The sequence below is a fragment of the Monodon monoceros genome, unplaced genomic scaffold, assembly GCF_005190385.1.
Source record: "Monodon monoceros isolate NGI ecotype Baffin Bay Population unplaced genomic scaffold, NGI_Narwhal_1 Super_Scaffold_20, whole genome shotgun sequence".
In the NCBI taxonomy this organism is placed as follows: domain Eukaryota; kingdom Metazoa; phylum Chordata; class Mammalia; order Artiodactyla; family Monodontidae; genus Monodon; species Monodon monoceros.
Genome location: NW_021703777.1, coordinates 99574500 through 99587977, shown reverse-complemented (window position 1 = coordinate 99587977; position 13478 = coordinate 99574500). Strand labels below are relative to the sequence as shown.

General features: G+C 48.8%; 1 protein-coding gene across 1 annotated transcript in view; it reads right to left on the bottom strand.

The window, feature by feature from the left end:
• The window catches only part of SLC2A9 (solute carrier family 2 member 9), a 187919-nt gene that overhangs the window by 119665 nt on the left and 54776 nt on the right, over nucleotides 1-13478 (bottom strand).

The following is a 13478-nucleotide window of genomic DNA, read 5'->3' as shown; positions in this document are numbered from 1 at the left end:
AGGCTCCCAAGGCCGCCGAGCTCCATGCTACTGGAGGTGAGAAGGGGAGGAAGGAGATCTCCCTCACAAGGCTATTTGGGGGATGAAATGGGCTATTTTTTTTTATATGTCTTCATATTTAAGATCCCATTCATTAGACTCAAGGCTAACATTCATCCAGCTCTCCAAGTGTCAAGCTCCATGCTGGATACTTTACAAATGTAACTGCAACAAAGTTTAAAAACATAGAGTTCATGGTGTCTTCGAGTCACAACCTTGGTTTTTGTCTCCTACATTCATTCAAAATGTAATCACTGAGGGTGCCCTTCCCCACCCCATCTCAGGGGTCTTAGATGGTCCCAGAGTCACAGTTTCAAAATCAACCTGAATGAATGACGAATTTTCCACCCCCCTCCCCCTGCCAGTCCAAGCTTGCATCGAGCTGGAGTCTGCAGTGGAAAGAGGTGGGGGTGGGAGGTAGATGTTTGAGGTTCATTTTTCTTCCTCCCCCTGCCCTCCCCCAGCTTCTACCCAGCGTCTGACCACCCCCCTCCCCACAAGGATGGAAGAGGTAAAGAACTAGGTCAGGTCCCTGGGGCTGGCAGGACGTTTATAGCTGATGTTCCTTCCTTGTGAGCATTTTCACAGGAATTCTGGAGAGTTCCATCCCTGGGATCAAGCCCCCTCCCACCGCAGTTTCCCTGACCTGAGAGTTTGCATCTTGTTTTCTCTCTCTTCTGAAGAGTCATCTCCTCTGCAGCCCCAAGGAATCCAAGGTCAAGGCTACTGTGTACTGTGAACGTTGTGCCCAGTGCCCCCAGGGGGTGAGTTGAGGCTGAAATCCAGCCCACTCTGACCTCCAAGCTGAGGGCCCTCGGGGCTGGTTATTAACCTTGCTTTTTACTTCCTATGTTTTATGATGATTTGATATCTTGGAGCCTTACTGATCCTGGAGAGACTCCCCCTCCCAGGCTAGTTAATTCCTAGCAAACAACTTGCCTGGGAGCATGCCTTTAACATACAAACCAACCAATCCAGAGCCCACACCAACCACTTCCTCTATTTAACTCTGACGCACCAAGTCAATATGCCCCCTGCCCTAAATCGCCCCAGGGCCAGGTACCAGACAAGTAGAGACAGCCCCTGTAGCCCTGGGACCACCTGAAATTATTCAAACTATGTCATCCTGAGCTTTCCCAAGCTTGCCTCCCCCATTCCTTCCCACAGAAGCCACAGTAAAGGCTCTGGGCCACGCCCTGCCCTCTCTCCTTCTGCCTCCTGAAACACCCTGGTGCTTCCTCGTGTGGCCCTGCATGGGGTGCTGTGCACCTTCACAAGGGGACTGTGAATAATAAACTCTTCTTTCAAAGGCAGTGTCTCTGTGTCTGTCACCTTACAATGCCCAATTAAAGCCAAATCCCAGGTATATTTTAGAGCAGCTGGGTCACCCTCTCCCGCAGGCATGGTGCCACATGGGTTCTTGCTGCAGGGGAGCACTTCTTTCTGGAATCCACTGCCTGTTACCTTCCAGGACACCTCTCTCCTGGTTCTTCTCCAGTTTCTTTGAGCACCTTCCCGGGGATTTGAGCCCAACCCTCTTTTCTGTTCATCTCCATCACTTCCCCCAGGGCAGTGGTTCTTAGACTTGGCTGCACATTGGAATCACCTGGGGGATTTTGAGAACTACTGATGCCCACGGTCTCCCACACTTGGAGACTTGAGGTTAATTGGCCTGGGGGTGTGGCCTGGGCGCTGGGTTGTTCAAGCTGTCCAGGTGGCTCCAGCGGCAACCAGTTGAGAACCTAGGGCCTCACCTCCACCTGTGGCAGACAGTGGTGTGTAGTGCAGAACTGAGGGGCTCATCCCCCAGCTGCCAGGAGTGTTGTCGGCTATGGGAGAGCAGGTGGGTCCCCGCCCTCCCTCACTCACATGCCCTTGAAGGATGCTTCCTCCACAAGGCAACTCATGCCTCCTTAGCAGCAAGCTGCACCCAGTGGCTGGCTGATGTGGAGGCACAAAGGCCTCTCCTCCCCTGCCTAAAAGTGGTGCATCTCTGATGGGTCCTCCCAGGTCCAAAGCTCCCTGCGGGCTGAGACCTCTGTTGCGACTGAGGGCAGCTCACCCTCTCCCTCTGCTGAGTCCTGCTTCCTTTACTGCCTGACAGGTGTTGATCTGAGAACACTCCCCAATCAACTTCCTGCTCACAAATCTCCATCTCAGTGTCTCTTCCCTGGGGAACCCAACCTAAGACACATGTATGGGGCCATGACTCCAAACCTCCACATCCGGGCCACACCTCTTACTGGGGCCCCTAACTCACATTTCCAGTTGCCTAGGGGACAGCTCCACTGATAACCCTTGGGTTCCATAATCTCTGCATGGTGTCCCCCACCTCCCAGCCCACACATGCCTGTCCCTGGACCACAGTTGGGGCTATCACCACCTGTCCAGAAATTCAATTAAGAAACCCGACATCACCTCCATTCCTGCCTTTACCTCACAGGCCTCCCGCTGCCATCCGATCTGCTGCCTATCCGCATATAATCCTATTGGCTCTGTTTCTGAAATCTCTGTCTTGTGCACCTCTTCCTTTTCTACCTTGCTAGCATTTGCCTTAGGGGAGTTTCTTACAACGTTTTGCCTGGATTCTGACAACAGCATCTTAACTGTCCCGAAATCCTACTGCATTCTTTGCTTTCCCCTCACAGCCTCAGAGTGATCCTTCTAAAATGTGAATCTGACGTTCTAAGCTACTTCTCTGTCTAAAACTTTCAGCAGTTCCCTACTGCCCTCACGATCAAGTTCAAATCTCTTCGCCTGGAATACAAAGCCCTGTTTTATAAGCACCCTTCCAGGATTCCAGCCTTGCCACTGGCTAGACAGAGGAGCCCTCTGCTGCTCTGCTCTGGTCCTGCCAACCCGAGGGCGCCCCTGAGCCTAACAAGCTGACTTCATGATGCTGTGCCTTTGCACCTGCTGCTTCCTCTCCCAGGAACGCCTGCCCTTATCCACAGAACATCTACGTATCCTCACAGTTTTGGCATTTCCTCCTCTGGATGACATCTCTTGCTGCTACAGAATCCCATGAAAGCACTTGTTACCTGTATAGCACGTATTTCTTTATGGGTATGTCTCTCCGACTAGACTGAGCTTCTCAGGGCCGCCCCCTGCCATGTTCTTTTATGTTTCTTCCCAATGCCTGGCACTTGGCAGGTGTTCAGTAAATGCTTCTTGACTGAATATGTGTTGAGTAAGATGAATGGCATAGGTAAGCCATGCTGCAGGTAAGATAGAGACTCCTGAAATAACACACACCCCTGCTTTTAAAGTACTAAATACACACACACACACACACACACACCACATATATATAAAAGCTAAAACTTCCCTACATGGTATCCTATTAAAGGGCTAAAGTAGCATAAATAATAGTCCCCTATGAGGTATGATTATAATTTGCAGTCTATAGAAGAGAAAAATGAGACCCACAAAGGTTAAGTAGCTGAGGCAAGCTCACGTGAGAAATTGGGGGACAGAGTTGAATAAGAGCGTGGCTCTTCTGAACTGTGCACGGGGCTCTTTTTGTGACATTATTCCTGATACCACGTGGGTCTCAGTGCGAGGCAACACCCATCGCCTTCCCTCGCGGCAGCTGCTAGCTAAATAGTGAATTTATATGCAGGTGATATTAGGCTGAACCAATCCTGCTCCTCTGTAGAAAGTTCTGTACAGAACTCATCAGAGATCACTCGAGCTCAGCTCCAGTGGCTCATGCGGTTACCAAAACGGATTCCACCAGGGTGAGGGGCAGGTCCGTGCATCAGCCATTCAGCGAGGGAGAAACAGTCACCTTCCGAAGGGATGCTTTGTAAAAGGGTTGAATGCACCTTGCTTGTTACTTGTCACAAGCTGGGTCTCACAGCACCGGTCAATGAAAGTCCATGGAACCCATGACCTCGATGTCCCCACAGCCATCTTCCAGAGGGGGGACCCTGCTGGCTGCAGCTAACGGAGCCCTGGGGTGGGGACCATGTCCCCAGCTGTGTCTGCCCCATACTACACCACCTTATGATGGGTCAGTCTCTCACCATCTCCACTCCAGATCTTGCAGAAGTCAACACCACCTGACCCCACAGGGTACAACCCAGACGCTAAGACGCTCAGGTCATTGCAGCAAATGTGTTGTTCTAGAATCACTGATTCAGGTACAGTAAGTCCCCTACATACGAACCTTCAAGTTGCGAACTTTCAAAGATGCGAACGTGTGTTTGCATGTCCTATCACGTAAGTTAGTTCACGTGTCTGGCGTACACTGTCACCTGTGTGCATCCTCTACAAGTGGTTGTGCTTCTGTGTACTTTACCGTACAGTGCTGTATAGAGTACAGTAGTGCAGTGTCTTTATTTCAAGCCCAGGATGTCTGGAAGCAAGCATAAAATCAGCGGTGATATAGCTGGTACAGTGTAGCCAATTGTGTTAGTTGGGTCCCTAGGCTAACTTTGTTGGACTTATGAACATGCTCTCGGAATGGAACTTGTTCGTATGTAGGGGACTTACTGTACATATTCATGGTCTGACTCTGACTTCAACAACAAAAGACACCTCAAGAACATCGCTGTATGATTACCCTCGCATTTTCCTGTCTTAGAAATAATACTGAAATTACCTTCCCAGGGCGTAACACTCACCTCTCAGAAAGTTGTCCCAAGTGCCACACGTGAGTGAAGTGACCTGCGCAGGGTCACCTTTCAAGAAACGCCAGCTCCCTACCCGCTTCCTACAACATGTTTCTGCTTTTCAAAGGGTTTGAGTGCCTTCTGCTTTGCTTGGTTCTCGAGCAATCTTATGGGAAAGTAAGGTCAGTAGCTATTATTCCCATTTTACAGATAAGGAAACCGAGGCTGGAGAGGTGGAGAGAGGGGTTAAAAGTCCTGCAGCAAAATTTTCCATGAAATCAACTTTGTCCCTTCCTCATTATAGAGAGAGAAATCCATGCAATGTTTGAAGGTTGTTGACCTGCAGAGTGCCTCCCCAGGCCAACCTACAGTGACAGGCTGACACTGAGCACGTGTGAATTTGCTGAGTGCTTCATACAGAGTAACTCGATTTCACCCTCACAACACCCCTGCCTTCATTCCCAGTTGACAGATGAGAAAACAAAGGCACGAAGAAGTTAAGTAATGCACTCATAGTCATGCGTCTTATAAATGGCAGAGTGATACACCCACCCCAGGCAGTGTGGTACCCAGCTCTGTGCTCTTAACCTGAGCAGTCCAATTTCTCTGACAATACGTTTATAGAGATCACTGTTCTCTTTCCCGAGGGAATTAGGTAACCAGCATTCTTTTCTAAATAATGCTGCCTGAACTTGAAGCTCATTATGAACCCCTTCGTCAGGCTCCTGTGTTCTAGCTGAATCATCCTGGTTTCTGGGTCTCATTGTTCAGATCCAGTCATACCAGGGCTTCGTCTGTCACCTCCTGCTACAAATCCTCATTGTGGCTCATCTGTGATCAGATCAGTGTCCTCCAAATGGAGCTCAAGAAAGGAAGACAAAGAAATGTGGTTTGGGGCTTCTCTGGTGGTGCAGTGGTTGAGAGTCCGCCTGCCGATGCAGGGGACACAGGTTCGTGCCCCGGTCCGGGAAGATCCCACATGCCGCAGAGCGGCTGCGCGCGTGAGTCATGGCTGCTGAGCCTGCGTGTCTGGAGGCTGTGCTCCGCAGAGGGAGAGGCCACAACAGTGAGAGGCCCGTGTACCGCAAAAAAAAAAAAAGAAATGTGGTTTGTTCTGAGGCTCACAGAAGCACAAGGACGGCCTATGATTTGGACTTTCCTATGGATGACCTGGATTCTGGGGATATGGAAGGTGTGACTGCCAGTGGTCAGGTACCAGCCTAGTTACCAATGAGCTCCAAGACTTTGGGTCACAAATTTGGGCCATAACCTTGGGCCTTTCACAGCCCCACTCAGCTTCAGAATTAGACCCAAGTTCAGTTCTGGTTCTTCTACTTACTAGCTCTGGGGCCTTAAGCAAATTACTTGTTCTCTCTGGAATCGCATGAGAAGAGTAATTAACACTTATTTTGCAGGGTTGCTGTGAGGTTGACAGCTGCGATATCCTAGCGTGGGCCTGGTACGTGGTTGGGAGCCAAGAGATGTTGCTTCTTTTTTCCCTTTGCTGTGGTCCTGAGCCAACACAAGTTGCCCATCCTAATTGAAGAGTGTGTCTGCGATTAGATCTGCTACGCTGAGCCTGTGACTTTGTGTCTGGGTTGAGTGTATGAAACTCACCTTTCAGACACGAGCGGGAAGTCTAGGAGTTAAAGGCCAGCTTACCCACAATCCAGGGCTCCCATCTAATTTCATCAGCCACTGTCCCTCCTCCTTGGGTGCTCTGTCCCCCTTGGAGTCTCTGTCAGCTATCTGGTGCCCCTTCCCTGGACACGGACACCCCTGGCGGCTCTTTGCTGAACCCACCAATGAACAAGCATGGCACCCCTCCCCCTCGGGTGCTGCTTCCTCATCTGTAAGAAGCTAGGCTGCACCTATGTGCATGCTCCCATCCCCTCTGCCTCTGAGTACCCTCCATTCTCTGCACACCAAGGATATGGGGCTGGATTTTTAAAGCAATGCTAATATCTCACTGCCTTAACTCATTCATGTTGTCATTCATTCAACCTGTGGCACTCTTATTGAGCCACTCTGCTTCCAAATGTGCCTAGCTCTCTCTCAATCTTCTTATTTTTATTTTTGTTTTTCCACTGGCCATTTGCTCTACCTGGAATGGTGTCTCCCTTCTACCACCTGGCTACTTAATTGTCCCCTTATCCTTAAGGTGGATACCACCCTCTCCAGAAAGGCTTCCCTGGGCGTCCCCTGCTGCCTTAGGGCTGCTCTGGTGGTCTTTCCACCCTTGGGCTTTCTGCATGGAACGCCACTGTCTGTGGTCCCTTCCATCTGCCCCTCTAGCAGCGAGTTCCTTGCAGGCAGGGACTTTGCCTGTCTCATCTCTGTGAGGTCTGGTGCATTGTGTCTCCTCAATAAATGCTGGTTGATTTGAGTTAGTCAGAATTATATGGCTATATGAGGTAGAAATTACAGATGCAAGTCTCCTGGAGTGGTCCAGAGGAGAAGTGAGGAGTGCCTGAATTTAGGGGCAGTGGTGGGGGAGGGAGAGGTGCTGCATCAGTTGGAGACTTGGTGGGAGATGGACAGGACCAGCAGGGGGTGGGAAGAAGCCAGGCTGGGTGAGGGTTACCGGAGAGGCATCTCTGGGAAAGCGCTAGGACTCTTCCCCCAGCAATCTGCCCCTGCTGCTGCTCCCATGCTTCACATGCATCTCAGCCCCAGAGGCCTCTCCCCCTGACCCTGCCTGCCTAGAACCTGTCTAAAATAGCCTCCCTCGCCACCCTCTCCCTCCTTCCGCTTTGTTCTGCTTCACAGCATTCATTGCTGACTGACTTCAAATATGTATCTGCCTCTGATCTATGTCCTCCACCAAACTGCAAGGTTCAGGAGGTCAGAGGTCCTTGTCTGTTTTGTTCACTGCTGGATAGAACCTAGAACAGTGCCAGGCACACAGTAGGTGCTCAATAAATGTTTGTTGAATGAATGAATACATCACCAATAGACCAAATGGGGGCCTGGGCTCCTGCAGGCTGCAGACACTAGAGGGCACCCGACGACAGTCTGGATCTGGGCGAAGCGCCACGGAGTGCCCCAGACTTTCTGCTCGGGTCTTGGGCAGTAGCTCCCTGTCAAGTGAGAGTCCTGGGCTGCACTGTTTTGGTTACAGACGTACAGGGCGATATGAGCAAGGGTCTGGGCCAGACTCCCTGGCTAGTGGGTGGCCATGGGCAAGTTCTCCAACTTCCTGTGGGACTCGGTTTGCTCATCTGCAAAACGGGTATAATAATAGAAGTCAGGTCCTAGAGGATTGCTGTGTGTTGTGGGGATCACATCAGACAATGCCAGTGAAGAGCTCAGCACGGTTCCTGAAACAGGACAGCTCCTTCAGAAATGGGGGTGGAGCTTTTACCCATTTATTCAATAACATCTTCTGCGAGTCTTCTGGGTAAAGGGTACATGCCCCAAGGATGACAGGTGAATTGGACACGCCTGTCCTCACAGAGATGAAGGGAAGGACTGAGCAGTGTGCTTGAGGGTCTCACATATGATAAAACATTCATAATGCCTCCCCAAGTTTAAATCATGTCCAAGATCACCGGCCAGATAGCTCTGGGCAAGGTTTCCCCTGAGTCTCCATTTTCCAACCTGTAAAATGGGATGATGACAGAACCTATTTCCCAGGTTGAGATGAAATTTAAGTGAGATGATGTGGATGAAGCCCACTGCTTGCAAATTCTAGGTCTCCTGCTCCACCCTTTCATCTCCTCCTTTGCTGTGTGAATGAAGGATCATCCCTGACCCCTGGTCTCCAAATGGGGGGACTGGGGCTCAGAGGCACTGAGTGACTTGCACTAGACAGTCGGGCAAATCAAAGGTCAGGATGGGATTGAGCTGCCATCTTGGAGGCTCAGCCTCCTGGCGTCACTTCAGATCTTACCTGTAAGGTTCCCCCCATCCCAGGGTGGTGAGGGGCCTGCATGAGATGGCTCAGGACCTATTTCCAAGAGAGAGTGGCCGCTACAGAGTGCACTGGATGGGGCTGGGCCGGGTGGCCAGGGGCTGAGGGTACCGTCCTCCTCTGCAGCCATGCAGCCCAGAATCAGGCACTGAATATCCCTGAGACTTGCTCTCCTCATCTGAGAAATGGGTCTAATGATGACAGTGCCCCCAGGTAAAATGAGCCATTGCACAAAGAGCGCTGGAGGCTGCACGTGATGTAATCTCTTTGGACACCTGTCCAGCAATATGTAGATCACAAGGCATTTCAGATCCATCTTGTCTTTCCAAGAGCCTCATGAGGCGGGGATGATGATAAAACGGCCAAACTTCTGGAGGTGATAAGGGTGTACCTTTGCTGTTCAGAAGCATTTGTGTGAAGAGAACGTGTTATACTGGACCACAGACAATAAGACCTGGCTGTGGGCAGGGAGCATTTTGTTATAAGCACTTCTTTTGAGCTGGGTTCTGCCTGAGAAAGGCCAAGGCCAAAACAGCAGGGATTCTAGCACCCTGCATTCAAATCCCAGCTTTGCAGCTCGCTGCCTGTGTGACCTTGAGCACATTTGTAAATTTCTCTCTGCCTCAGTGTCCTCATCTGTGAAATGGGGATGATAGCGACGGTACCTAACCCATAGGGTGGTTGCATGGATTCCATGAGTTAACATGTGGAAGAGGCCCACAGCAAATGTGAACTTTTGAAGCTCAGGGCCCAGGTCTGAGGATGCAATGACCCTGCTCTCTGCCTGACATTTGCTGAACTGTTCTGCCTTCAAGGTTTCCCTCTGAGGCATACAAGTCTGGCTGCTGGGGCCATGTGAGTCACAGGGCAGCACACTTAGGACCAAGCAAACCTCCAGAGCCACCCACCTCTTCCTTCTTGGGGCTCAGGAAACTCTCTCTTTCCAACACCCACGCCAGGCCGCCTACTCAGAGGGCAGCTGGGCTAACCGTTTTTCCCTGAAGCTGTCTCAAAGACAAGACGGCAAAGTTCAGGCAAGCTTCAGAGACTGTCTTTAAAATTCCCGATGGCATGACTTCAAGATCAATTAAATGTACCTTTGTATCCCTTCAACCTTCCTTGCCTGCAAACTGAGATACAGGCCGAGCTGAAGCGCCCCCAGCCCAGGGGCACGCGCCACCCACGGCATTAGCCATCACACAGCAGCTAGAGCAGACAGGAGCCTTGGAGCGACTTTCATGTAGGCCCCTCCTTTTAGGAATGAGGAGCTCGAGGTCAGGAGAGGGGACAGCCCAGAGCCACAGCACAGCACTCGGTGGCCTTATGCCTGCCCACACACATCACGGCTGATGAGCACGGGGCTTTGCTTGTGCTCTCAGGAGCAAAAAGACATTAGAAAATTCATGAATTGGGGTTTTCTTCATCATTCCAAGGTCAAGGAAAGTTTGTGCATTCCCTCCACACCTAGGGAGCATCTCAGTGTCACGGACCCCACTGTCAGATCTATGATGATACAAAGAACTGAGACCTCTGACCTCTGTGCTTGGGAAAGATCATCACGTGGATGAGCACTTGACTCTGTAGCAGAGCAAAGCAAGTCTCTTAAGAGAGGATTGTCATTTGAGGAAGACTGAGGTGGGAACAGCTAACTCTGATGGTTCACAGGAAAGAGGTGAGGCGGTGAGGGGTCCAGCATATGCCTTATATGGAGTGAAGCCAAATGGAGCTAATATTTAGGGAGTGAGTCCTAAGAACTGTAAGTGTATCGTTGCATCTAATTCTCACAAGAACTCAGTGAGCTGTGCACACTTATTGCCATTTTACTAACAAAGATGCACAGAGGTTATCGGTGTCTAAAGCCACATAGCTAGTAGGTAGTAGAGCCAGGATCCTAACCCAGGCATTGGTCCCAGGGTCCTTGCTCTGAATCACTCTCCCTGGAGTTCTCAAAACTGAGTAGGCATCAGATTCCCCGGTGGGGGAGCCTCTTAAGACACAGATTGCTAAGTCGCACCCCCAGAGTTTCAGATTCAGCAGGAATCGGTGGGGGGCACAGATCACACTTTAAGGATATCTGCACAGCAGCCCTCTGACTACAGCTGGAAGTGGTCACTAAATCAACCTTAAAAATTGCAATTTTCAGACATGAGCTCTAACACTTGATAGATGCCAGAGCCCTTCCCACACAGAACAGAATTCTTTTTCCTACTGTTGGAGAGGAAGACTCAATTATAGCCAACACAGGGAGCTAACGGGACTCACACTGCCCCATTAGAAAGGCTGAATTATCTAAAAGAGAAAATTCAGAGCTCGGAAGGTTGTCTGAAGGAGATTGGACATCACCCTGTGAGGACCTCTGAAGTGGCAGCAAGGATGCGGAGGGGACAGTCTCTAATTTTTTTTTTTTTTTTGGCCGTACGCGGGCCTCTCACTGTTGTGGCCTCTCCCGTTGCGGAGCACAGGCTCTGGACGCGCAGGCTCAGCGGCCATGGCTCACGGGCCCAGCCGCTCCGTGGCATGTGCGATCTTCCCAGACCAGGGCATGAATCCATGTCCCCCACATCGGCAGGCGGACTCCCAACCACTGCGCCACCAGGGAAGCCCCTCTAATTTTTTTGTTTTTTTCCTATTTTCCATCAAAGGAGATTCATTGTGTGGCTGCTCCCGACCCACCAGCATGTTTTCTCCGGCTATAGAAAACATCTGAGGCGTGCCCCAAATGAGATTCTTCATTTCAAAGGGAAAAGATGTGATTTCTAAGTCACTGGAGAAATAAAGAAGATTCTCACCAGGTGAAAGTGGTGTTGGGCTGTTTGGATCCACTTTAACGTGGATGAATACGTGTCTTATATTTTTATAAAAATCAAACAGATTTTTCTTCCTGGGCTTGAACGAAGGACAGAGTTCAAGATGAAAAGCTCACAGAAAAGAAGTGTTCTCACGAGCTCAGGGGCTGGGGCCACATGAGAAACATATGAGACCGAAGAGGACTGGCCTGCCTGACTTCCTGTGCCAGGACTCTAAACTTTGGGGCTGCCTCCCTGTGCTCCCCATCTGCAAGTCCCGCTCTGCACGTCCTACAGCACAGAGGTCATGGCTTCAAAGCCAGGAAGCTCAGGCTCCAACCAGGCTCCACTGCCTTCTTGCTGTAGCCGTTTGGGGTAATTATTAAACCTCTCTGAGCCTGAACCTTTAATCTCTAACATAGAAAGTAATAATATTTATTTCCAAGGGCTGCTACATGAATTAAATGAGATATTGGCTGACATCTATTTACCACCAGCTCCAGGTACTGTTCCAAATGCTTGACATCTGTTTCCTTCTTCAAGCCTTACAAGAAACCTCCATGAGAGAGATGTCATTGTAATCTCATTGATAGGTAAGGAAACGGCTCAGAGAGGTTCAGAAACTTTACTCAAAGTCCCACAGCGCGTGGTGGTGGGGCTGGAAGGCAGACCCAGGCAGTCTGGCACCAGAACCCGCATGCCCGTGACTTGATGCTGCAGCTACAACTGGGCTGCTCTGTGCCCTGCCCTTTGGAGTTCATTTGTCTATGATAGAATCACATTTTCTCACCTCTTTTTAATCTCATGTGAAATTTTTCCTTAGCATTTTGTAGATTAACAATAATTATTGTGATGACATCATAGTCATTTTGTATTACCAATTCTCTGTGTTACAATGTGCCAAGAAAAAGCTACCGTCCTTGAGCAAACATGGGATACTTCTAAAAGGTGACTGCAAACTGGCCAGAGTAACCTTAACGTGTTCCCCAAGGGAGGAATTTATGGATTACTTTCTCTTTACACAGCAAAATAAACTGGCAGTCAGTGACAAGAACAAAGTCACATCTGTTTGGGAATTGAAAACATTATTCTAATTAATTGTTCCCAATATGGAATCAAAATGACAAATTATTTAGAAAAATAACATTGAGAAAGTGGCATACTAAAATTTTGGGAATGTTGGCAAATCTATGTTCAAGGAAAAAAATGTATGAATAATAATGAATAGGCAGAAATTAAAATTGGAAAGCAATAAAATGGATAACAGAGTTTAGTCTTTCAAATAGCAAAATTAGAGGCAACCCTTTGGACATGTTATTTAAAAAGGGAGAGAGCAGGGGGTTCCCTGGTGATCTAGTGGTTAGGATTCAGCGCTTTCACTTCCGTGGCCTGGGTTCAATCCCCGGTCGGGGAAATGAGATCCCACAAGCCCTGCAGTGTGGTCAAAAAAACAAAAAAACAGAAAAAAAAAAAAAAGAGAGAGAGAGAGAGAGAGAGAAAGCAAAATCAAATTAAGTTAAGAGAGAAGATATAAAGAACAGACATGAGGATGTTAAAACTTACATAGTTGTATGTATATTTGTGTGCATATCTGAATGTTTCAATGAAATGAGTGATTTTATTGAAAACGCAGCAATTTTTAAAACTGACTTTACGTGGGTGAGGTGTTCCTCCTTGCCGAGGCCACACAGCAAGTACATGCCTGTACTGGGATTTAAAGTCAGGCCTTCCTGTTTCCAAAACAGAAAGCCAACAACAGAAGACTGTGCAATTACATATTAATGTGGGAAAGAAAGGCTCAAGAGTGAGGTAGAGCGAAGCCAAACATCTTGGAAAGATGCCCAAAATATATTAAATGAAGACGGCAAGTAACAGAACAATGTATATGGCATGATTCCATTAAAAAACAAAACAAAACTATGTACATATAAGTTTAGATAAGCAAAGAAAAAAGCCTAAATGAAAATTATTGAGCTGTTAACAATAGCTATTAGGTGGGCGGATTTGAACATTCTGTAAGGTTTGAATTTTTTGTATATTTTTAATTTTCTAAAAAAAAAAATCAAACCCAATCAAAGAAACTCAACAACTTTTGTCCAATAATAAGCAAAAGGCTTGAATGCT